The sequence below is a fragment of the Rutidosis leptorrhynchoides genome, chromosome 6 (genome assembly GCF_046630445.1).
Source record: "Rutidosis leptorrhynchoides isolate AG116_Rl617_1_P2 chromosome 6, CSIRO_AGI_Rlap_v1, whole genome shotgun sequence".
Lineage (NCBI taxonomy): Eukaryota > Viridiplantae > Streptophyta > Magnoliopsida > Asterales > Asteraceae > Rutidosis > Rutidosis leptorrhynchoides.
In genome coordinates this window covers 297700739-297727343 of record NC_092338.1, presented here as the reverse complement: position 1 = coordinate 297727343, position 26605 = coordinate 297700739, and positions in this window count along the sequence as shown.

The following is a 26605-nucleotide window of genomic DNA, read 5'->3' as shown; positions in this document are numbered from 1 at the left end:
AAATCACTCACTCAAATGAATACCAACTTTCATATATTCATATCATAACAAACTTATAATAGAAGTTCAAATAAAGCACAAAGCAACCTTCATCTTAGTTTCAACAACGTTGATTCCCTTATTTACAGCTTCAATTAGTGTTTGCTAACCTAAATGTGGAAAATACTCATCCAGATACATCAACCTGATTAAGTGGAAAGAACAAATAAATAAAATACATGTGAATATAAATAAACAGGAGAAATTTGAGTTACCTAAATCGTTGTGATGGAGATATTGTTGTGATGGAGGATGAATAAAATCATAGAATGAAAAGTTGATGATAAACTAATTAGAGATACAAAAAATTGAATTATAGATTGTAGAGAAATCAACTGACTAAAAAATCCTGTAAAAATATTTTCAATCGAGTGTGGTATAGTAACTTTTTGAATGAATTCATAAGGAGACATAAGGAAATGGGAATCGACGACCGTCATGGCTGGTAGAATAGGACGGCTGGATGAACCAATAAGACCATTCCTAACAGGTGGTGATGGGGGATGTCATCAAGCCCGTCATGGGAGGGCGCCGATGGTAATGGTGCCGCCCTCGGCCGCCCTAGAGCCCTTCGCCCTGCTGCAAATCATAGATACGCACATTTGAGAACGAGTGTCTTGTGGATGTGTTTGATTATTTCGACCGTTGTATAGCCCAACGTCTATTTGATTATTTTTATTTTTATTTTATATCTCATTTATTTACACTATATATATATATCTCATTTCCACACTCCTAAAACACACACAACACTTCCAAAAATTCATCACAATTTCAACACTTCCAACACTTTCATCCAACAATTTCATTCATCAAAATGCCAAAAAAATCATCATAAAAAAAATCCAAAACAAACCGAACGAGCAAATAAACGACACTCAACGAAGTAATGATTTTTTTCAAACCCTACTTGAAAACCAAATGTGTTTCAACTCACCATCCGGGTCATCTTCCATCCCGGCTCACGACATGGGTTTTGCCAAATACGCATCATCTTCACCTATTTTTAGTCCTAATCAACAATACAACAATTATCACCTTCAACAACTACAATATGGTCAACAACAATTTCGTCAACAATAAATCAACAACAATTTCATCAACAACAAACTCGTCCAATAATACGACAACCTATCTTTCCAAATCAAGTTCCTACTCAAATTCGAACGGATACCGAATCCGGTGATGAAGATGTTGAAGCCGTTCCTGAAACTCAACCCGAAGATGTTGAAGACGAGGGTGAAAGTGACCCGAGATCAAAAGGAAAAAAGAAAGTCACATGCAAAAAAGTGGCGTGGACGAACGAAGAAAGTGTGATTTTGGCAAAGGTTTGGATGCAAGTATCCAAACTAACGGTAACGGGCCAAACAAAAGAGTCTTTTTGGGGTTATATCCGAGAAAATTACAATGCCCAAGTGCATGAAAAACGTCGAGCCGATCAAATAACGGGAAAATGGAGCAAGATGTCGAAAGATGTCATGATTTTTATCGGCAATTACACGAAGCTTTAGTCATTTTGGCAAAGTGAGAACAACGATGACGATATCGTAAGTAGCGCACGCCGGCCATTTAAGGAACAAATGAAGCGTAAGTTTCTTTACGAGGAAGCGTGGCGAGTTCTCAAAGATTGTCCTAAATTTCTAACATTCGAGGGGGTTGTTCCCAAGCGTAATCAGCCTGTCGAGTTACCCTCACCGCTTGTGAGTGGCCCGGTGTAGTGACCCGAACTTTTCCATGTTTACATATATTAAATGAAAACTATATTTACATGATTAAATGTTTCCAACATGTTAAGCAATTAAACTTTTTAAGACTTGATTATTTGAAATGAGTTTCAAGTAGACAATTGACCACCCGAGTTGACCGGCAATTCACGGACGTTAAAACTTGTAAAAACTATATGATGATATATATATGGATATATATATAGTTAACATGATATTATGATAAGTAAGTATCTCACTAGGTATATTAACAATGAGTTATATACATAAAAAATGAGATTACTAAGTTAAGAAACTCGAAACGATATATATAACGATTATCGTTATAACAACGCCTTACTAAATACATATGTATCATATTAAGGTATTGTTACACTATATTTAACATGATAAAATGATAATTATATATATCATTATGTATGTTAACAATGAACTACATATGTATAACAAGACTACTAACTTAAGAATTTCGAAACGAGGCATATATGTAACGATTATCGTTGTAACGACATTTTAATATATATATATATATATATATATATATATATATATATATATATATATATATATATATATATATATATATATATCATATTAAGATATATTCGTACATCATAATATCATGATAATATAATAATTTAACATCTCATTAAATATAATAAACAATGGGTTAACTATATTAAATGAGATCGTTAACTTAAAGGTTTCAAAACAACACTTACATGTAACGACTAACGATGACTTAACGACTCAGTTAAAATGTATATACATGTAGTATTTTAAGATGTATTCATACACTTTTGAAAGACTTCAAGACACATATCAAAGTACTTCTACTTATCAAAAATGCTTACAATTGCATTCTCATTCATTTTCATCAACAATTCTACTCGTATACACCCATATTCGTACTCGTACAATACACAGCTTCTAGATGTATTTACTATTGGTATATACACTCCAATGATCAGCTCTTAGCAGCCTTTGTGAGTCACCAAGACATGTGGAAACCATCATTTGACAACTAGCATGACTTATGAGCATGAAAACAAAAACTAGTAACCTTATATTGACTAAGCATTAGGCATTTTTTTCAAACAACACACACATCACATTTCTTTGATTTTCTAATCCAAATTCTCTCCATCTTAACTCTCTCTAAGCTTAAGAACTTCTATACTTCAGTAATATTGATCATCTAGGTTAATCTAGCTTCAATTACAATCAAGAAACATCATCATTCAAGAACACATCAAGAACACTTCACAAATACTTTCAAGCTTACTAGCTTACTTCCACTCTTGCAAATCCATTTCAAGTGATCATCCAATCTCAAGAAATTTTTGTTATTTACAGTAGGTTATCTTTCTAAATCAAGGTAATACTCATATTCAAACTTTGATTCAATTTCTATAACTATAACAATCTTAATTCGAGTGATAATCTTACTTGAACTTGTTTTCATGTCATGATTCTACTTCAAGAACTTTCAAGCCATCCAAGATCCTTTGAAGCTAGATCAATTTTTGTCACTTCCAGTAGGTTTACCTACTAAACTTGAGGTAGTAATGATGTTCATAACATCATTCGATTCATATATATAAAACTATCTTATTCGAAGATTTGAACATATAATCACTAGAACATAGTTTAGTTAATTCTATACTTGTTCGCAAACAAAGTTAATCCTTCTAACTTAACTTTTAAAATCAACTAAACACATGTTCTGTAGCGACCCGACCAAATCATGTTTGACGGCGCCGACTACTTAGGTCCCGTTACGTGGTCATAAGTCTTTAACATGACGTTTGACCAAAATATGTCGCATTCATTTCATAAGTAAAAGGATGTTTCAAGTTTACAAATGTAGTTCAAAAGACTAGTTACATTACAATGTTTAACGTACGAATGAAACCTATGCGACACAATTTAAAGTAGTCAAAAGATGCTCCAACTATGCATGTATACTCGACATCCAAGCAAGTATCAAAAAAGTGCGAAAGTATGTATCAAGTAGTGCTCAAGGACCTGAGAAAACATATAGAAAACTGTCAACGAAAACGTTGGTGAAATCATAGGTGTTTTAGTAAACGTTGCATTTGAATCACAAGATTTAATATAATATGATTATCAAAATCATTTGCATTCCAAAGTTGTTATTTGCTTCGCGGGCACCCAATTTTCAAACTTAACTGTTTTGCACCCTATGCGTAGTGTTAGAACATACACTAGACCCGAAAATATATTTCATTCGCTAACGGTAGCGAACCGTCCGAATGAGGCTCGTCAAGCCCATGTGATCACATAATATAAGTTCACGTTTACACCCTGCAAGTGTAACTAATGATAATTGAATTGAGAATTTTTGTTCAAACCCGTACGTGGAATGTTCGTTTCCGTACTTGTGTTCAAAGTGTAAAAGTATCATACGTATATTTTTCTCATCCCATAGTTTAAAGCATAAAAGTTGTTTGAAATATGGGACTATGATCTCACCTTGTATACACGAGTAATAAGTACTTCAACAAGTAACGTGTGCAAAGAACAATGCTAGTCTTGACCTAAACAAATAGGTCGTATCAGATGTTCAGTTAGTCCCATGGCTCGTTACGACTCGATTATGTAGCGTGTGAATCAAATTGTCCAAGTTTCATGCAAGATACAAGTATAGAAACAAGTTAAAAAGATTGCATAATCATTTGGTTAAGTTTGACAAAAAGTCAAACTTTGGTCTGTCAAAGTCAACAAAAAAGTCAACACGTTCGGGTCGGGTCCCGAACTATTTTTCTGAGGTTTTTATTCATATATAAGCATGTTAGAACAAGTTACATGTGAATCGGAGGTCCATAGCATGCTACACATTTTTCGTATATTGGACAAGGAGGTCAGAATCAAACTACACCTATTGTCGCGCCGCGACAAAGGCTAGCCGCGCCGCGGCGAATAGCGGGTGCTGGTACCTGGTCAGTCTCAATTGTCTAAGTCCCAAATCAACATTCAAACTAACACAAAACACAAACCGTAAACACTTAGAACTCGTATCTTATATCGTTGGAAAGGTAATTTGACAAGGAATACGACTAAGCACATTTCAACAACCAAAAACATCATTTGTAACAATCGACTTTCCAAAATAAATGATCAATTAATGTTCATCATAAATGCTCAAGTTCATAAATGCACAAAATAGGATTTGGGATTTAAATGCATACATATGACACGCCATTTCGTAGGTAATCAAGCATACAATCTAACTAACCATTTACCAACAACAATTCATGGCATTCAATTCCTCAAAAATGCATTTCAAGTTCATCAAACCCTAACCCAAATTCACCAAAATCACTAATCAAGTTCATGAATTTTTCTAAAGCAACCTACACATCAAATTGAAGCTAGTGACACTAGGAACACATTTAATACTTGCACTTTAACGTATCAACAATATTTAAGCAACCAAATCATCAATCAAACATACCAAACTTTCAAGTTCATGCTAGTTACCAAAAATAACAAGATCGAACATATAAATCATATATTCATGTTAGACTTGAGCCATAGACACTAATTAACAACTTTATAAGTTAAAAACATCAAGAACACAAAATCTAGTGATTTTAGAAAGTTACCCAAACTTGATGAAATCGGTATGGAATCGAAGAGGAAGTTGCAAGGATTCCAAATATGTAATTTGTTTTGATTGAAGCTTGCTCGATTGGAATTAGATGATGATTCTTGTAATGGAGATTTGAAAGAAAATAAGGAAGTAATGAAAGAAAAGAGAAACGAAATGAAAAAGATGGGAGGTGGGGTTGACTAGTCAAAAGCTAGTCACCACCTTGGCACTTTGGCGAAACCAGTCCCTCGAGTTTGGTTGCGGGTGCGTGAATTACCTAAACGAGATATTTTTAAAACGCGTATTAACGAGGGATGTTATAATCATATAACGGACTTTAAATAATTAAAATGAAAAGTAAACGGAAAAAGGCGGGATGTTACATTACCTACTCCTTAAAAGAAATTTCGTCCCAAAATTTAAGTAGGCGTAGTAGTAGTTGTTTCTTCCTCGAAATCTTGCGTTTCCGGGACCGGGAATAAGTGAGGGTATTTCTTTTGCATTTGATCTTGTCTTTCCCAAGTAAACTCGGGTCCCCTTTTGGCGTTCCAACGGACTTTAACAATCAAAATTCGGCTTTGTTTCAACGTCTTGACGGAGGTGTCCACAATTTCAACCGGTTCTTCCACAAAACGAAGTTTGTCATCAATAGTAAGTTCCTCGAGAGGGATGACAATATCGGGTTCGGAAAGACACTTTTTCAAGTTAGACACATGGAAGGTAGGATGAACGGAGCTCAATTGAGGTGGAAGATCTAAACGATAAGCAACGGTTCCAATACGCTCCAAGATTTCGAAAGGACCAATATACCGCGAATTTAGCTTCCCGCATTTCCCAAAACGGATTACACCTTTCCAAGGTGCGACTTTTAACATTACTCGGTCACCGACTTGAAATTCGAGGTAGTTGCGTCTTTTGTCGGTGTAGCACTTTTGACGACTCCGGGCCGTCCGAAGCCTATCTCGGATTTGTACGATCTTCTCGGTGGTTTCGTGAATGAGTTCGGGTCTGGTGATTTGCACGTCGCCTACCTCGGCCCAACAAAGAGGTGAACGACATTTTCGACCATATAACGCTTCAAAAGGTGCAGCTTTTATACTCGCGTGATAACTATTATTGTAAGAGAACTCGGCGAGAGGTAAGTGCTTATCCCAAGCTTTTCCAAAATCAACCACGCAAGCTCGTAACATGTCCTCCAAGGTTTGAATTGTGCGTTTGCTTTGTCCATCAGTTTGAGGGTGATATGCGGTGCTCATGTCTAAACGCGTTCCCAACGCTTCTTGCAAGGTACGCCAAAATCTAGAAACAAAACGGCCATCTCGGTCGGAGATAATCGATAAAGGTACACCGTGTCAGGCTACGATCTCCTTGATGTAAAGTTGTGCAAGTTTCTCCATTTTGTCGGTTTCCTTCATGGCCAGGAAATGCGCGGATTTGGTGAGACGGTCAACAATAACCCAAATAGTATCATAACCGCCAACCGTCTTTGGTAGTTTGGTGATAAAATTCATCGTTATCCTTTCCCACTTCCATTGCGTGATTTCGGGTTGTTGAAGTAGTCCGGAAGGTCTTTGATGTTCGGCGTTAACTTTGGAGCAAGTTAGGCACTTTCCAACATAAGTAGCAACGTCTCTTTTAATGTTCAGCCACCAATATTGTTCTTTGAGGTCGTGATACATCTTATTGGCACCGGGGTGAATCGAATATCTTGACTTATGTGCTTCGTCTAAAATAAGGCTTCGCAAGTCCCCATAACTAGGCACCCAAATTCTTCTGGCGAAATATCGGAGTCCATTTTCTTTAACTTCGAATCAAGAGGTGAGGATGTTCAAGTGTTCGAGAGAGATGTTTTCATCCTTGAGAGCCTCGTCTTGGGCTACACGAATTTGGCTATTGAGGTTGGTGTGAATGGTGATGTTTAAAGCTCGGACACGAAGAGGCACCGCTCTTTCTTTTCGACTCAAGGAGTCGGCTACGATGTTTGCCTTCCCGGGATGGTAACAAAGCTAACAATTATAATCATTTAAAGTTTCAATCCACCGTCGTTGTCTCATGTTTAGTTGCTTTTGGTCGAAGATGTGTTGGAGACTTTTGTGATCGGTGAAGATGGTACTCTTGGTTCCATAAAGATAGTGTCTCCACATTTTAAGTGCAAAGACAACGGCTCCGAGTTCAAGATCATGTGTTGTGTAGTTTCGTTCATGAATTTTGAGTTGTCGAGAAGCATAAGAAATGACTTTCGTTCATTGCATCAACACACACCCAAAACCATGTTTCGAGGCGTCGCAATACACAACAAAATCATCATTGCCTTCGGGAAGTGACAATATAGGAGCGGTGGTTAGCTTCGTCTTCAAGATTTGAAATGCGGATTCTTGTTCGGTTGCCCAAACGAATTTCTTTCCCTTATGAGTTAATGCGGTTAGAGGAAGAGCAACCAAAGAGAAATCCTTGATGAATCTACGGTAATATTCGGCGAGACCCAAAAATTGACGAATGTGAGTAGGAGTAGTAGGAGTCTCCCATTTACTAATGGCTTCGATTTTCGATGGATCGACTTTAATACCATGATCACTTACAACATGACCAAGAAATTGAACTTCCTTCAACCAAAATTCACACTTGGAGAATTTGGCATAGAGTCGTTCTTGTCTCAAGAGTTCAAGCACAAGTCGGAGGTGTTCCTCGTGTTCTTCTTCGCTTTTAGAATAAACTAAAATATCATCGATGAACACGATAACAAATTTGTCAAGATACGGTTTGCACACGCGGTTCATAAGATCAATGAACACCGCCGGTGCGTTAGTGATACCAAACAGCATGACAAGGAATTCATAACTACCATAACGAGTTCGGAAAGCGGTTTTGGAGACATCTTCCCCCTTAACCCTTAATTGATGATAACCCGAGCGGAGATCGATTTTAGAATATACACAAGACCCTTGTAGTTGATCAAAGAGGTCATCGATGCGAGGAAGAGGATATCGGTTCTTAACTGTCAATTTGTTTAGTTCACGATAATCAATGCACATTCGTAGGGATCTGTCTTTCTTTTAAACAAACAAAATTGGAGCGCCCCAAGGTGAATGGCTAGGTTGGATAAAACCACGATCAAGTAGTTCTTGAATTTGACTTTGCAATTCTTGCATTTCGGATGGAGCGAGTCTATATGGTGCACGTGCTACGGGTGCGGCTCCCGGAATAAGATCGATTTGGAATTCAACCGGTCGATGAGGTGGAAGACCCGGCAATTCATCGGGAAATACATCGGAATAGTCACTAACAATTGGCACATCATCGATGCGCTTCTCATCGGACTCGACTTTCTTAACGTGAGCAAGGATCGCAAAACAACACTTACGGAGTAGTTTTCTAAATTTAATGCATGAAACGAGGTTGAATCCGGTGCAACGCTTATCGCCATAGACGATCAAAGGTTCGCCGTTCTCGATAGGAATCCGGATTGCGTTAAGATCACAAAGGATGTGAGATTTCGTTTTGGCTAGCCAATTCATACCGATTATTACATCGAATCTTCCTAGTTCCATGGGTATCAAGTCAATTTCAAACTCATTACCCAAAATGTTTAACGTACACCCCCGGTAATATGTGTCGGCACTCAATAGTTTCCCGTTGGCCACTTCAATGGTATAAGTGGTATCTAGTGGAAGTGGTGGAGTGCTAAAAGAATGAGTCAAAGTCTTGGATACAAAACTCTTATCGACACCCGAATCGAATAAACAAGTAACATAAGTGTTGTTGAGGAGAAACGTACCCGTGACTAATTCATTGTCATCTCGGGCTTCCTCGGTGTTGATGTTGAAAGCTCGGCTGTGTGTGTTGGGATTGGCTTTCTTCTTCGGACATGCATTTCTAAAATGACCCGTTTGGCCACATTCATAACAGGTACCCGGTTTTGGTGCATTGGGCACTTTTTAAGTGATGGGGGAGGCACTTCTACAATCGTTGGCCACATGACCACCCCTTTGGCACCGGTGGCAAAATAGATTGCTACATTCACCATAGTGGTGTTTGTGGCATTTTTTGCAAAAGGGTTTATTTCCGCCATAACTTTTCTTGGCGTCGGAGGTGAAAGGCTTTTTGGTGAAGTTGTTGTTGTAGTTGTTGCTTGATTGGGGGGCTTCCCATTTTCTTTTGTTGCCGCCCGATTTATCCTCTGCCTTAGGTGCCAGAACTAAGATTTTGTCAACCGTTTCGATCAATTGGCGGGCCATGTTTAAGGCTTGTTGTAGGTTAGCGGGTTTGGATGACATCACTCCTTGTTTGATGCTCTTTGGAAGACCATCCATATAGAGTTCAACCCTTTGAGATTCTGGGTTCACGAGGTTGGGACACATCAAGGATAGCTCGGCAAATCGTTGATTGTAGGCCTTGAGATCGTTTCCGACCGCCTTTAAAGTTCTTAGCTCATGTTCGAGATTTCGGGTTTCTTCACGAGGGAAAAATTCGACGATCAACCATTCCCTTAAATCGGCCCAAGAGAGGGCGTGAGCTTCATCGGTACCCACCGATTGTACATACGTGTTCCACCACGTGAGGGCGATACCGGAAAAGGTGTGGGTGGAATATTTGACTTTATCTTGATCCCGACAACCGCTTATGCTAAAAACGGCTTCCGTTTGTTCGAACCATCGAGTGAGTACAACCGGTCCCCCGGTCCCATCAAAAGTATGAGGTTTGCACCCCATGAAAGCTTTATAGGAGCACCCTTCGCTTGAGTTACCGGCCCCTTGATTGTTATTGTTGTGGTTGTTGTTATTGTTGTTGTTGGAGGAGTGACCGGCCATGGCCACATCCACAGCGGTGGCTATCATTCATTGTAGAGCTTGTTCAGGAGTCTCATGGCGTGGCACACGACGAGGAGGCATTGTTCCTTCAAAACACAAGAATATCGTTGATTAGTATTCTTAATAATACTAACCATGATATGGAATAAGGATAGAGAGAAATTTTTCCTTGACTCGCCTTAAATTCTTTATGTCATAATGTCGGAATGTTCATATGAGTCACCGTAATATAATCCCGGAAATTACATCACCCTAATTCATATGTGCATTCGACACTATTTATATAGTCAAGGTGGCGCGTCAATTAAATCAAGTAACGTGAGATTAAGATTGAATAAGAATCTGATATGATAGAAGAGTTCGAGTATAATGCACAAGTAGTCAAGTAATTCCTACTTCAAGTCTATATGCCGATTGTAGTCTAGACTCACTAATGTACCCTATGACTCGGGGTTGACACCAATGAACTCTAAATCCCTACAACCAACGCTCTGATACCATCTGTAGCGACACGACCAAATCATGTTTGACGACACCAACTACTTAGGTATTGTTACGTGGTCATAAGTCTTTAACATGACGTTTGACCAAAATATGTCGCATTCATTTCATAAGTAAAAGGATGTTTCAAGTTTACAAATGTAGTTCAAAAGACTAGTTACATTACAATGTTTAACGTACGAATGAAACCTATGCGACACAATTTAAAGTAGTCAAAAGACGCTCCAACTATGCATGTATACTCGACATCCAAGCAAGTATCAAAAAGAGTGCGGAAGCATGTATCAAGTAGCGCTCAAGGACCTGAGAAAACATATAGAAAACTGTCAACGAAAACGTTGGTGAAATCATAGGTGTTTTAGTAAACGTTGCATTTGAACCACAAGATTTAATATAATATGATTATCAAAATCATTTGCATTCCAAAGTTGTTATTTGTTTCGCGGGCACCCAATTATCAAACTTAACTGTTTTGCACCCTTTGCGTAGTGTTAGAACATACACTAGACCCGAAAATATATTTCATCCGCTAACGGTAGCGAACCGTCCGAATGAGGCTCGTCAAGCCCATGTGATCACATAATATAAGTTCACATTTACACCCTGCAAGTGTAACTAATGATAATTGAATTGAGGATTTTTGTTCAAACCCGTATGTGGAATGTTCGTTTCCGTACTTGTGTTCAAAGTGTAAAAGTATGATACGTATATGTTTCTCATCCCATAGTTTAAAGCATAAAAGTTGTTTGAAAGATGGGACTATGATCTCACCTTGTATACACGAGTAATAAGTACTTCAACAAGTAATGTGTGCAAAGAACAATGCTAGTCTTGACCTAAACAAATAGGTCGTATCAATAACGGTAAACGCGATAGGTCAAAGATGTTCGATTAGTCCTATGGCTCGTTACGACTCGATTATGTAGCGTGTGAATCAAATTGTCCAAGTTTCATGCAAGATACAAGTATAGAAACAAGTTAAAAAGATTGCATAATCATTTGGTTAAGTTTGACAAAAAGTCAAACTTTGGTCGGTCAAAGTCAACGAAAAAGTCAACACGTTCGGCTCGGGTCCCGAACTATTTTTCTGAGGTTTTTATTCATATATAAGCATGTTAGAACAAGTTACATGTGAATCGGAGGTCCATAGCATGCCACACATTTTTCGTATATTGGACAAGGAGGTCAGAATCAAACTACGCCTATTGTCGCGCCGCGACAAAGGCTAGCCGCGCCGGGGCGAATAGTGGGTGCTGGTACCTGGTCAGTCTCAATTGTCTAAGTCCCAAATCAACATTCAAACTAACACAAAACACAAACCGTAAACACTTAGAACTCGTATCTTATATCGTTGGAAAGGTAATTTGACAAGGAACACGACTAAGCACATTTCAACAACCAAAACATCATTTGTAACAATCGACTTTCCAAAATAAATGATCAATTAATGTTCATCATAAATGCTCAAGTTCATAAATGCACAAAATAGGATTCGGGATTTAAATGCATACATATGACACTCCATTTCGTAGGTAATCAAGCATACAATCTAACTAACCATTTACCAACAACAATTCATGGCATTCAATTCCTCAAAAATGAATTTCAAGTTCATCAAACCCTAACCCAAATTCATCAAAATCACTAATCAAGTTCATGAACTTTTCTAAAGCAACCTACACATCAAATTGAAGCTAGTGACACTAGGAACACATTTAATACTTGCACTTTAACGTATCAACAACATTTAAGCAACCAAATCATCAATCAAACATACCAAACTTTCAAGTTCATGCTAGTTATCAAAAATAACAAGATCGAACATATAAATCATATATTCATGTTAGACTTGAGCCATAGACAGTAATTAACAACTTTATAAGTTAAAAACATCAAGAACACAAAATCTAGTGATTTTAGAAAGTTACCCAAACTTGATAAAATCGATATGGAATCGAAGAGGAAGTTGCAAGGATTCCAAATATGTAATTTGTTTTGATTGAAGCTTGCTCGATTGGAATTAGATGATGACTCTTGTAATGGAGATTTGAAAGAAAATAAGGAAGTAATGAAAGAAAAGAGAAATGAAATGAAAAATATGGGAGGTGGGGTTGACTAGTCAAAAGCTAGTCACCTCCTTGGCACTTTGACGAAACCAGTCCCTCGAGTTTGGTTGCGGGTGCGTGAATTACCTAAAAGAGATATTTTTAAAACGCGTATTAACGAGGGATGTTATAATCATATAACGGACTTTAAATAATTAAACGGAAAAGTAAACGGAAAAAGGCGGGATGTTACATTACCTACTCCTTAAAAGAAATTTCGTCCCGAAATTTAAGTAGGCGTAGTAGTAGTTGTTTCTTCCTCGAAATCTTGCGTTTCCGGGACCGGGAATAAGTGAGGGTATTTCTTTTGCATTTGATCTTGTCTTTCCCAAGTAAACTCGGGTCCCCTTTTGGCGTTCCAACGGACTTTAACAATCGGAATTCGGCTTTGTTTCAACGTCTTAAAGGAGGTGTCCACAATTTCAAGCGGTTCTTCCACAAAACGAAGTTTGTCATCAATAGTAAGTTCCTCGAGAGGGATGACGATATCGGGTTCGGCAAGACACTTTTTCAAGTTAGACACATGGAAGGTAGGATGAACGGAGCTCAATTGAGGTGGAAGATCTAAACGATAAGCAACGGTTCCAATACCCTCCAAGATTTCGAAAGGACCAATATACCGCGGATTTAGCTTCCCGCGTTTCCCAAAATGGATTACACCTTTCCAAGGTGCGACTTTTAACATTACTCGGTCACCGACATGAAATTCGAGGTAGTTGCGTCTTTTGTCGGTGTAGCACTTTTGACGACTCCGGGCCGTCCGAAGCCTATCTCGGATTTGTACGATCTTCTCGGTGGTTTCGTGAATGAGTTCGGGTCTGGTGATTTGCACGTCGCCTACCTCGGCCCAACAAAGAGGTGAACGACATTTTCGACCATATAACGCTTCAAAAGGTGTGGCTTTTATACTCGCGTGATAACTATTATTGTAAGAGAACTCGGCGAGAGGTAAGTGCTTATCCCAAGTTTTTCCAAAATCAACCACGCAAGCTCATAACATGTCCTCCAAGGTTTGAATTGTGCGTTTGCTTTGTCCATCGGTTTGAGGGTGATATGCGGTGCTCATGTCTAAACGCGTTCCCAACGCTTCTTGCAATGTACGCCAAAATCTAGAAACAAAATGGCCATCTCGGTCGGAGATAATCGATAAAGGTACACCGTGTCAGGCTACGATCTCCTTGATGTAAAGTTGTGCAAGTTTCTCCATTTTGTCGGTTTCCTTCATGGCCAGGAAATGCGTGGATTTGGTGAGACGGTCAACAATAACCCAAATAGTATCATAACCGCCAACCGTCTTTGGTAGTTTGGTGATAAAAATCCATCGTTATCCTTTCCCACTTCCATTGCGGGATTTCGGGTTGTTGAAGTAGTCCGGACGGTCTTTGATGTTCGGCTTTGACTTTGGAGCAAGTTAGGCACTTTCCAACATAAGTAGCAACGTCCCCTTTAATGTTCGGCCACCAATATTGTTCTTTGAGGTCGTGATACATCTTATTGGCACCGGGGTGAATCAAATATCTTGACTTATGTGCTTCGTCTAAAATAAGGCTTCGCAAGTCCCCATAACTAGGCACCCAAATTCTTCCGGCGAAATATCGGAGTCCAGTTTCTTTAACTTCGAATCGAGAGGTGAGGATGTTCAAGTGTTCGAGAGAGATGTTTTCATCCTTGAGAGCCTAGTCTTGGGCTACACGAATTTGGCTATTGAGGCTGGTGTGAATGGTGATGTTTAAAGCTCGGACACGAAGAGGCACCGCTCTTTCTTTTCGACTCAAGGCGTCGGCTACTATGTTTGCCTTCCCAAGATGGTAACGAAGCTAACAATTATAATCATTTAAAGTTTCAATCCAACGTCGTTGTCTCATGTTTAGTTGCTTTTGGTCGAAGATGTGTTGGAGACTTTTGTGATCGGTGAAGATGGTACTCTTGGTTCCATAAAGATAGTGTCTCCACATTTAAGTGCAAAGACAACGGCTCCAAGTTCGAGATCATGTGTTGTGTAGTTTCGTTCATGAATTTTGAGTTGTCGAGAAGCATAAGAAATGACTTTCGTTCATTGCATCAACACACACCCAAAACCATGTTTTGAGGCGTCACAGTACACAACAAAATCATCATTGCCTTCAGGAAGTGACAATATAGGAGCGGTGGTTAGCTTCGTCTTCAAGATTTGAAATGCGGATTCTTGTTCGGTTGCCCAAACGAATTTCTTTCCCTTATGAGTTAACGCGGTTAGAGGACGAGCAACCAAAGAGAAATCCTTGATGAATCTACGGTAATGTCCGGCGAGACCCAAAAATTGACGAATGTGAGTAGGAGTAGTAGGAGTCTCCCATTTACTAATGGCTTCGATTTTCGATGGATCGACTTTAATACCATGATCACTTACAACATGACCAAGAAATTGAACTTCCTTCAACCAAAATTCACACTTAGAGAATTTGGCATAGAGTCATTCTTGTCTCAAGAGTTCAAGCACAAGTCGGAGGTGTTCCTCGTGTTCTTCTTCGCTTTTAGAATAAACCAAAATATCATCGATGAACACGATAACAAATTTGTCAAGATACGGTTTGCACACGCGGTTCATAAGATCCATGAACACCACCGGTGCATTAGTGATACCAAACGGCATGACAAGGAATTCATAACTACCATAACGAGTTCGGAAAGCGGTTTTGGAGACATCTTCCCCCTTAACCCTTAATTGATGATAACCCGAGCGGAGATCGATTTTCGAATATACACAAGACCCTTGTAGTTGATCAAAGAGGTCATCGATGCGAGGAAGAGGATATCAGTTCTTAACCGTCAATTTGTTTAGTTCACGATAATCAATGCACATTCGTAGGGATCCGTCTTTATTTTTAATAAACAAAATCGGAGCGCCCCAAGGTGAATGGCTAGGTTGGATAAAACCACCATCAAGTAGTTCTTGGATTTGACTTTATAATTCTTGCATTTCGGATGGAACGAGTCTATATGGTGCACGTGCTACTGGGGCGGATCCCGGAATAAGATCGATTTGGAATTCAACCGGTCGATGATGTGGAAGACCCGGCAATTCGTCGGGAAATACATCGGAATAGTCACTAACAATTGGAACATCATCGATGTGCTTCTCATCGGACTCGACTTTCTTAACGTGATCAAGGATCGCAAAACAACCCTTACGGAGTAGTTTTCTAACTTTAATGCATGAAACGAGGTTGAGTCCGGTGCAACTCTTATCGCCATAGACGATCAAAGGTTCGCCATTCTCGATAGGAATCCGGATTGCGTTAAGATCACAAAGGATGTGAGATTTCGTTTTGGCTTGCCAATTCATACCGATTATTACATCGAAGCTTCCTAGTTCCATGGGTATCAAGTCAATTTCAAACTCATTACCCAAAATGTTTAACGTACACCCCCGGTAATATGTGTCGGCACTTAATAGTTTCCCGTTGGCCACTTCAATGGTATAAGTGGTATCTAGTGGAAGTGGTGGAGTGCTAAAAGAATGAGTCAAAGTCTTGGATACAAAACTCTTATCGGCACCCCAATCGAATAAACAAGTAACATAAGTGTTGTTGAGGAGAAATGTACCCGTGACTAATTCATTATCATCTCGGGCTTCCTCGGTGTTGATGTTGAAAGCTCGGCTGTGTGTGTTGGGGTTGGCTTTCTTCTTCGGACATGCATTTCTAAAATGACCCGTTTGGCCACATTCATAACAGGTACCCGGTTTTGGTGCATTGGACACTTTTTGAGTGATGGGGGCGGCACTTCTACAATCGTTGACCACATGACCACCCCTTTGGCACCGGTGGCAAAATAGATTGCTACATTCACCATAGTGGTGTTTGTAGCATTTGTTGCAAAAGGGTTTATTTCCGCCATAACTTTCCTTGGCGTCGGAGGTGAAAGGCTTTTTGGTGAAGTTGATGTTGTAGTTGTTGCTTGATTGGGGGGCTTCCCATTTTCTTTTGTTGCCGCCCGATTTATCCTCGGCCTTAGGTGCCGGAACTAAGATTTCGTCAACTGTTTCGATCAATTGGCGGGCCATGTTTAAGGCTTGTTGTAGGTTAGCGGGTTTGGATGACATCAATCCTTATTTGATGCTCTTTGGAAGACCATCCATATAGAGTTCAACCCTTTGAGATTCTAGGTTCATGAGGTTGGGACACATTAAGGATAGCTCGGCGAATCGTTGAATCATTTCCGACCGCCTTTAAAGTTCTTAGCTCTTGTTCGAGATTTCGGGTTTCTTCATGAGGGAAAAATTCGACGATCAACCATTCCCTTAAATCGGCCCAAGAGAGGGCGTGAGCTTCATCAGTACCCACCGATTGTACATACGTGTTCCACCACGTGAGGGCGATACCGGCAAAGGTGTGGGTGGAATATTTGACTTTATCTTGATCCCGACAATCGCTTATGCTAAAAACGGCTTCCGTTTGTTAGAACCATCGAGTGAGTACAACCGGTCCCCCGGTCCCATCAAAAGTATGAGGTTTGCACCCCATGAAAGCTTTATAGGAGCACCCTTCGCTTGAGTTACCGGCCCCTTGATTGTTGTTGTTGTGGTTGTTTTTATTGTTGTTGTTGGAGGAGTGACCGGCCATGGCCGCATCCACGGTGGTGGCTATCATTCGTTGTAGAGCTTGTTCAGGAGTCTCATGGCGTGGCACATGACGATGAGGCATTGTTCCTTCAAAACACAAGAATATCGTTGATTAGTATTCTTAATAATACTAACCATGATATGGAATAAGGATAGAGAGAAATTTTTCCTTGACTCGCCTTAAATTCTTTTTGTCATAATGTCGGAATGTTCATATGAGTCACCGTAATATAATCCCGGAAATTACATCACCCTAATTCATATGTGCATTCGACACTATTTCATATAGTCAAGGTGGCGCGTCAATTAAATCAAGTAACGTTAGATTAAGATTGAATAAGAATCAGATATGATAGAAGAGTTCGAGTATAATGCACAAGTAGTCAAGTAATTCCTACTTCAAGTCTATATGCTGATTGTAGTCTAGACTCACTAATGTACCCTATGACTCGGGGTTGACACCAATGAACTCTAAATCCCTACAACCAACGCTCTGATACCATCTGTAGTAACACGACCAAATCATGTTTGACACCGCCGACTACTTAGGTCCTGTTACGTGGTCATAAGTCTTTAACATGACGTTTGACCAAAATATGTCGCATTCATTTCATAAGTAAAAGGATGTTTCAAGTTTACAAATGTAGTTCAAAAGACTAGTTACATTACAATGTTTAACGTACGAATGAAACCTATGCGACACAATTTAAAGTAGTCAAAAGACGTTCCAACTATGCATGTATACTCGACATCCAAGCAAGTATCAAAAAGAGTGCGGAAGCATGTATCAAGTAGCCCTCAAGGACCTGAGAAAACATATAGAAAACTGTCAACGAAAACGTTGGTGAAATCATAGGTGTTTTAGTAAACGTTGCATTTGAACCACAAGATTTAATATAATATGATTATCAAAATCATTTGCATTCCAAAGTTTTTATTTGTTTCGCGGGCACCCAATTATCAAACTTAACTGTTTTGCACCCTTTGCGTAGTGTTAGAACATACACTAGACCCGAAAATATATTTCATCCGCTAATGGTAACCGTCCGAATGAGGCTCGTCAAGCCCATGTGATCACATAATATAAGTTCACATTTACACCCTGCAAGTGTAACTAATGATAATTGAATTGAGGATTTTTGTTCAAACCCGTACGTGGAATGTTCGTTTCCGTACTTGTGTTCAAAGTGTAAAAGTATGATACGTATATGTTTCTCATCCCATAGTTTAAAGCATAAAAGTTGTTTGAAAGATGGGACTATGATCTCACCTTGTATACACGAGTAATAAGTACTTTAACAAGTAACGTGTGCAAAGAACAATGCTAGTCTTGACCTAAACAAATAGGTCGTATCAATAACGGTAAACGCGATAGGTCAAAGATGTTCAATTAGTCCTATGGCTCGTTACGACTCGATTATGTAGCGTGTGAATCAAATTGTCCAAGTTTCATGCAAGATACAAGTATAGAAACAAGTTAAAAAGATTGCATAATCATTTGGTTAAGTTTGACAAAAAGTCAAACTTTGGTCGGTCAAAGTCAACGAAAAAGTCAACACGTTCGGGTCGGGTCCCGAACTATTTTTCTGAGGTTTTTATTCATATATAAGCATGTTAGAACAAGTTACATGTGAATCGGAGGTCCATAGCATGCCACACATTTTTCGTATATTGGACAAGGAGGTCAGAATCAAACTACGCCTATTGTCGCACCGCGACAAAGGCTAGCCGTGTCGCGGCGAATAGCGGGTGCTGGTACCTGGTCAGTCTCAATTGTCTAAGTCCCAAATCAACATTCAAACTAACACAAAACACAAACCGTAAACACTTAGAACTCGTATCTTATATCGTTGGAAAGGTAATTTGACAAGGAACATGACTAAGCACATTTCAACAACCAAAAACATCATTTGTAACAATCGACTTTCCAAAATAAATGATCAATTAATGTTCATCATAAATGCTCAAGTTCATAAATGCACAAAATAGGATTCGGGATTTAAATGCATACATATGACACGCCATTTCGTAGGTAATCAAGCATACAATCTAACTAACCATTTACCAACAACAATTCATGGCATTCAATTCCTCAAAAATGCATTTCAAGTTTATCAAACCCTAACCCAAATTCACCAAAATCACTAATCAAGTTCGTGAACTTTTCTAAAGCAACCTACACATCAAATTGAAGCTAGTGACACTAGGAACACATTTAATACTTGCACTTTAACCTATCAACAACATTTAAGCAACCAAATCATCAATCAAACATACCAAACTTTCAAGTTCATACTAGTTACCAAAAATAACAAGATCGAACATATAAATCATATATTCATGTTAGACTTGAGCCATAGACACTAATTAACAACTTTATAAGTTAAAAACATCAAGAACACAAAATCTAGTGATTTTAGAAATTTACCTAAACTTGATGAAATCGGTATGGAATCGAAGAGGAAGTTGCAAGGATTCCAAATATATAATTTGTTTTGATTGAAGCTTGCTCGATTGGAATTAGATGATGATTCTTGTAATGGAGATTTGAAACAAAATAAGGAAGTAATGAAAGAAAAGAGAAATGAAATGAAAAAGATGGGAGGTGGGGTTGACTAGTCAAAAGCTAGTCACCTCCTTGGCACTTTGGCGAAACCAGTCCCTCGAGTTTGGTTGCGGGTGCGTGAATTACCTAAACGAGATATTTTTAAAACGCGTATTAACGAGGGATGTTATAATCATATAACGGACTTTAAATAATTAAACGGAAAAGTAAATGGAAAAAGGCGGGATGTTACATGTTCTATATCTATATGATATGCTAACTTAATGATTTAAAACCTGGAAACACGTAAAACACCGTAAAACCAGACATACGCCGTCCTAGTGAAACCGGGGGGCTGTTTTGGGTTAGAAAAATTAAAACTATCTTAATCTTTGAATTGGAAGTTTGTTTTCCAGAAAAATAATATTTCATATGAATATGATACTATATCCAAAAATCATGGTTAAACTCAAAGTGAAAGTATGTTTTTCAAAATGGTCATCAAGACGTCGTTCTTTCGACTGAAATGACTACCTCTTACAATATTGACTTGTAACATGTATTTCCGACAATAAACTTATACTTTTTCTGTTTAGTTTCATAAATTTCAGTTCATTATGAAACCATAGCAACTTGAATCACTCAAAACGGATTTAAAACGAAGAAGTTATGGGTAAAACAAGTTTGAATAATTTTACTCGTTGTAGCTACGTGAAATTTGTAACAAATCTATACAAATCATAACTTAACTAACTTATATTGTATTATACATGTATTCTAACATATATTATGTAATTTTGGGATACCATAGACACGTATACAATGTTTTGACATATCATATCGACCCATCTATATATATATTTCGGAACAACCATAGACACTTTATATGCAGTAATGCTTGAGTTAGCTATACAGGGTTGAGGTTGATTCCAAAATAATATATATACTTTGAGTTGTGATCTAGCCTGAGACTTGTATACACTGGGTCGTGGATTAATTCGAGATAATATATATTGATTTATTTCTGTACATCTAACTGTGGACAACTAGTTATAGATTACTAACGTTGGACTGTTAACTTAACAAACTTAAATCATTAAAACGTAATAAAAAATGTTGTGAATATATTTCGATCATACTTTGATATATATGAACATATTTGTTATATGTTCGTGAATCGACCCGTGGCCAAGTGTTGTTTTTTCGACGAAGGAAATCTGTGAAAGTGAGTTATAGTCCCACTTTTAAAATCTATTATTTTTGGGATGAGAATACATGCAGTTTTATAAATATTTTACGAAATAGACACAAGTGATCAAAAAAAATTACATTCTTCGTTGAATTATCGAACCGAATATGCCCCTTTTAGCTTGGTAGCCTAAGAATTGGTGTTTATTATAATTGCCACCAATTGACGCGAATCCTAAAGATAGATCTATTTGGCCCAACAAGCCTCATCCGAGTTACGGATGCTTTAGTACTTCGATTTATCATGTCCGATGAGAGTCCCGGAATGATGGGGATATTCTATATGCATCCTGTTAAGGTCGGTTACCAAGTGTTCATCATATGAATGATTTTTATGTAGTTTGCATGTTATTGAGAAATGGAAATTGAAAATCTTGTGGTCTATTATTATGAATTGATAAATATATAGGTTAAACTTATAACTCACCAACATTTTTGTTGACGTTTAAAGCATGTTTATTTTCAGGTGATTATTAAGAGCTTCCGCGGTTGCATACTAAATAAAGACAAGATTGGAGTCTGCATACTTGTATAATATTGTTTAAAAACTGCATTCGAAGACTTATATTGTTGTGTAATATTGTAGCGACCCGAAAAAATTGTCATTGACGGCGCCGACTACTTAGGTCCCGTTGCGTGGTCATAGTCCCTATATGAGACTCGTTTGACCAAAATTATGTCGCATTCATTTGAAACGTACAAGACTTGCAAAGTTTAGTTTACAAAACAATTCGACAACAAGTTTAAGATTACAAAAATTGTAAAGTATAAATGAAATAACGACATAATATAAGTTGAAAATCACAGTTGCTTTAAATAGCGTAAGTATGTATGCATGCTTGACTCCAAGCAAGTAATCAGAGTGTATGCATGTATGCTCGACCCCAAGCAAGTATGAATGTACGCGAAAGCATGTATCAATTAGCCAAATATGAACCTGAGAAAACATGTAGAAAACTGTCAACGAAAAACGTTGGTGAGATCATAAATGTATTTGTAAAAGTATATTTTTGAATCACAAGGTTTACTATCAAGCGTATACATCTCTAAAGATGTGTTTGTATCAAAAAGTATACATCTCAAAAGATGTTATTTGTAAACCATAAGATTTTGTATAAAGTGAATATCAAGCGTATACATCCCAAAAGATGTTGTCTGTATCACGAGCACCCAATTACCAAAACTTAACTGAATCTTACCTCTGCATAATAGTGTTAGAACCTACACTATACACCGAAAATATGTTTCATCCGTCAGACGAGGGTTCGTCAAACCCGTATGGCCACACAACATAAATTCTCGCTCACACCCTACAAGTGTAACTAATGGTAATTGAACTTGAGGATTTTCGTTCTAACTCGTATGTATCTTTGCTTTTGTATTCGTATTTGTGTTCAAAGTATGAAAGTATAAACCGTATAAAATGTATATAAAGTATATGTTTCTCAGAACACGATTTAAAGTATAAAAGTATTTGCAAAGGTGGGACTATGATGAAATGTCCCGTTCTTATTGATTAAAAACGTTCCATATTAATTGATTTTGTTGTGAGGTTTTGACCTCTATATGAGACGTTTTTCAAAGACTGCATTCATTTTAAAACAAACCATAACCTTTATTTCATCAATAAAGGTTTAAAAAGCTTTACGTAGATTATCAAATAATGATAATCTAAAATATCCTGTTTACACACGACCATTACATAATGGTTTACAATACAAATATGTTACAACAAAATAAGTTTCTTGAATGCAGTTTTTTACACAATATCATACAAGCATGGACTCCAAATCTCGTCCTTATTTAAGTATGCGACAGCGGAAGCTCTTAATAATCACCTGAGAATAAACATGCTTAAAACGTCAACAAAAATGTTGGTGAGTTATAGGTTTAACCTATATATATCAAATCATAATAATAGACCACAAGATTTCATATTTCAATACACATCCCATACATAGAGATAAAAATCATTCATATGGTGAACACCTGGTAACCTACATTAACAAGATGCATATATAAGAATATCCCCATCATTCCGGGACACCCTTCGGATATGATATAAATTTCGAAGTACTAAAGCATCCGGTACTTTGAATGGGGTTTGTTTGGCCCAATAGATCTATCTTTAGGATTCGCGTCAATTAGGGTGTCTATTCCCTAATTCTTAGATTACCAGACTTAATAAAAAGGGGCATATTTGATTTCGATAATTCAACCATAGAATGTAGTTTCACGTACTTTTGTCTATTTTGTAAATCATTTATAAAACCTGCATGTATTCTCATCCCAAAAATATTAGATTTTAAAAGTGGGACTATAACTCACTTTCACAGATTTTTACTTCGTCGGGAAGTAAGACTTGACCACTGGTCGATTCACGAACCTATAACAATATATACATATATATCAAAGTATGTTCAAAATATATTTACAACACTTTTAATATATTTTGATGTTTTAAGTTTATTAAGTCAGCTGTCCTCGTTAGTAACCTACAACTAGTTGTCCACAGTTAGATGTACAGAAATAAATCGATAAATATTATCTTGAATCAATCCACGACCCAGTGTATACGTATATCAGTATTGATCACAACTCAAACTATATATATTTTGGAATCAACCTCAACCCTGTATAGCTAACTCCAACATTCACATATAGAGTGTCTATGGTTGTTCCGAAATATATATAGATGTGTCGACATGATAGGTCAAAACATTGTATACGTGTCTATGGTATCTCAAGATTACATAATATACAATATAAGTTGATTAAGTTATGGTTGGAATAGATTTGTTACCAATTTTCACGTAGCTAAAATGAGAAAAATTATCCAATCTTGTTTTACCCATAACTTCATCATTTTAAATCCGTTTTGAGTGAATCAAATTGCTATAGTTTCATATTGAAATCTATTTTATGAATCTAAACAGAAAAAGTATAGGTTTATAGTCGGAAAAATAAGTTACAAGTCATTTTTGTAAAGGTAGTCATTTCAGTCGAAAGAACGACGTCTAGATGACCATTTTAGAAAACATACTTCCACTTTGAGTTTAACCATAATTTTTGGATATAGTTTCATGTTCATAATAAAAATCATTTTCTCAGAATAACAACTTTTAAATCAAAGTTTATCATAGTTTTTAATTAACTAACCCAAAACAACCCGCGGTGTTACTACGACGGCGTAAATCCAGTTTTACGGTGTTTTTCGTGTTTCCAGGTTTTAAATTATTAAGTTAGCATATCATATAGATATAGAACATGTGTTTAGTTGATTTTAAAAGTCAAGTTAGAAGGATTAACTTTTGTTTACGAACAAGTTTAGAATTAACTAAACTATGTTCTAGTGATTACAAGTTTAAACCTTCGAATAAGATAGCTTTATATGTATGAATCGAATGATGTTATGAACATCATTACTACCTTAAGTTCCTTGGATAAACCTACTGGAAAAAAGAAAAAATGGATCTAGCTTCAACGGATCCTTGGATGGCTCGAAGTTCTTGAAGCAGAATCATGACACGAAAACAAGTTCAAGTAAGATCATCACTTGAAATAAGATTGTTATAGTTATAGAAATTGAACCAAAGTTTGAATATGATTATTACCTTGTATTAGAATGATAACCTACTGTAAGAAACAAAGATTTCTTGAGGTTGGATGATCACCTTACAAGATTGGAAGTGAGCTAGCAAACTTGAAAGTATTCTTGATTTTATTTAACTAGAACTTGTAGAATTTATGAAGAACACTTAGAACTTGAAGATAGAACTTGAGAGAGATCAATTAGATGAAGAAAATTGAAGAATAAAAGTGTTTGTAGGTGTTTTTGGTCGTTGGTGTATGGATTAGATATAAAGGATATGTAATTTTGTTTTCATGTAAATAAGTCATGAATGATTACTCATATTTTTGTAATTTTATGAGATATTTCATGCTAGTTGCCAAATGATGGTTCCCACATGTGTTAGGTGACTCACATGGGCTGCTAAGAGCTGATCATTGGAGTGTATATACCAATAGTACATACATCTAAAAGCTGTGTATTGTACGAGTACGAATACGGGTGCATACGAGTAGAATTGTTGATGAAACTGAACGAGGATGTAATTGTAAGCATTTTTGTTAAGTAGAAGTATTTTGATAAGTGTATTTAAGTCTTTCAAAAGTGTATAAATACATATTAAAACACTACATGTATATACATTTTAACTGAGTCGTTAAGTCATCGTTAGTCGTTACATGTAAGTGTTGTTTTGAAACCTTTAGGTTAACGATCTTGTTAAATGTTGTTAACCCAATGTTTATAATATCAAATGAGATTTTAAATTATTATATTATCATGATATTATCATGTATGAATATCTCTTAATATGATATATATATATATATATATACATTAAATATCTTTACAACGATAATCGTTACATATATGTCTCGTTTAAAAATCATTAAGTTAGTAGTCTTGTTTTTACATATGTAGTTCATTGTTAATATACTTAATGATATGTTTACTTATCATAGTATCATGTTAACTATATATATATCCATATATATGTCATCATATAGTTTTTACAAGTTTTAACGTTCGTGAATCACCGGTCAACTTGGGTGGTCAATTGTCTATATGAAACATATTTCAATTAATCAAGTCTTAACAAGTTTGATTGCTTAACATGTTGGAAACATTTAATCATGTAAATATCAATCTCAATTAATATATATAAACTTGGAAAAGTTCGGGTCACTACAGTACCTACCCGTTAAATAAATTTCGTCCCGAAATTTTAAGCTGTTGAAGGTGTTGACGAATCTTTTGGAAATAGATGCGGGTATTTCTTCTTCATCTGATCTTCACACTCCCAGGTGAACTCGGGTCCTCTACGAGCATTCCATCGAACTTTAACAATTGGTATCTTGTTTTGCTTAAGTCTTTTAACCTCACGATCCATTATTTCGACGGGTTCTTCGATGAGTTGAAGTTTTTCGTTGATTTGGATTTCATCTAACGGAATAGTGAGATCTTCTTTAGCAAAACATTTCTTCAAATTCGAGACGTGGAAAGTGTTATGTACAGCCGCGAGTTGTTGAGGTAACTCAAGTCGGTAAGCTACTGGTCCGACACGATCAATAATCTTGAATGGTCCAATATACCTTGGATTTAATTTCCCTCGTTTACCAAATTGAACAACGCCTTTCCAAGGTGCAACTTTAAGCATGACCATCTCTCCAATTTCAAATTCTATATCTTTTCTTTTAATGTCAGCGTAGCTCTTTTGTCGACTTTGGGCGGTTTTCAACCGTTGTTGAATTTGGATGATCTTCTCGGTTGTTTCTTGTATAATCTCCGGATCCGTAATCTGTCTATCCCCCACTTAACTCCAACAAATCGGAGACCTGCACTTTCTAC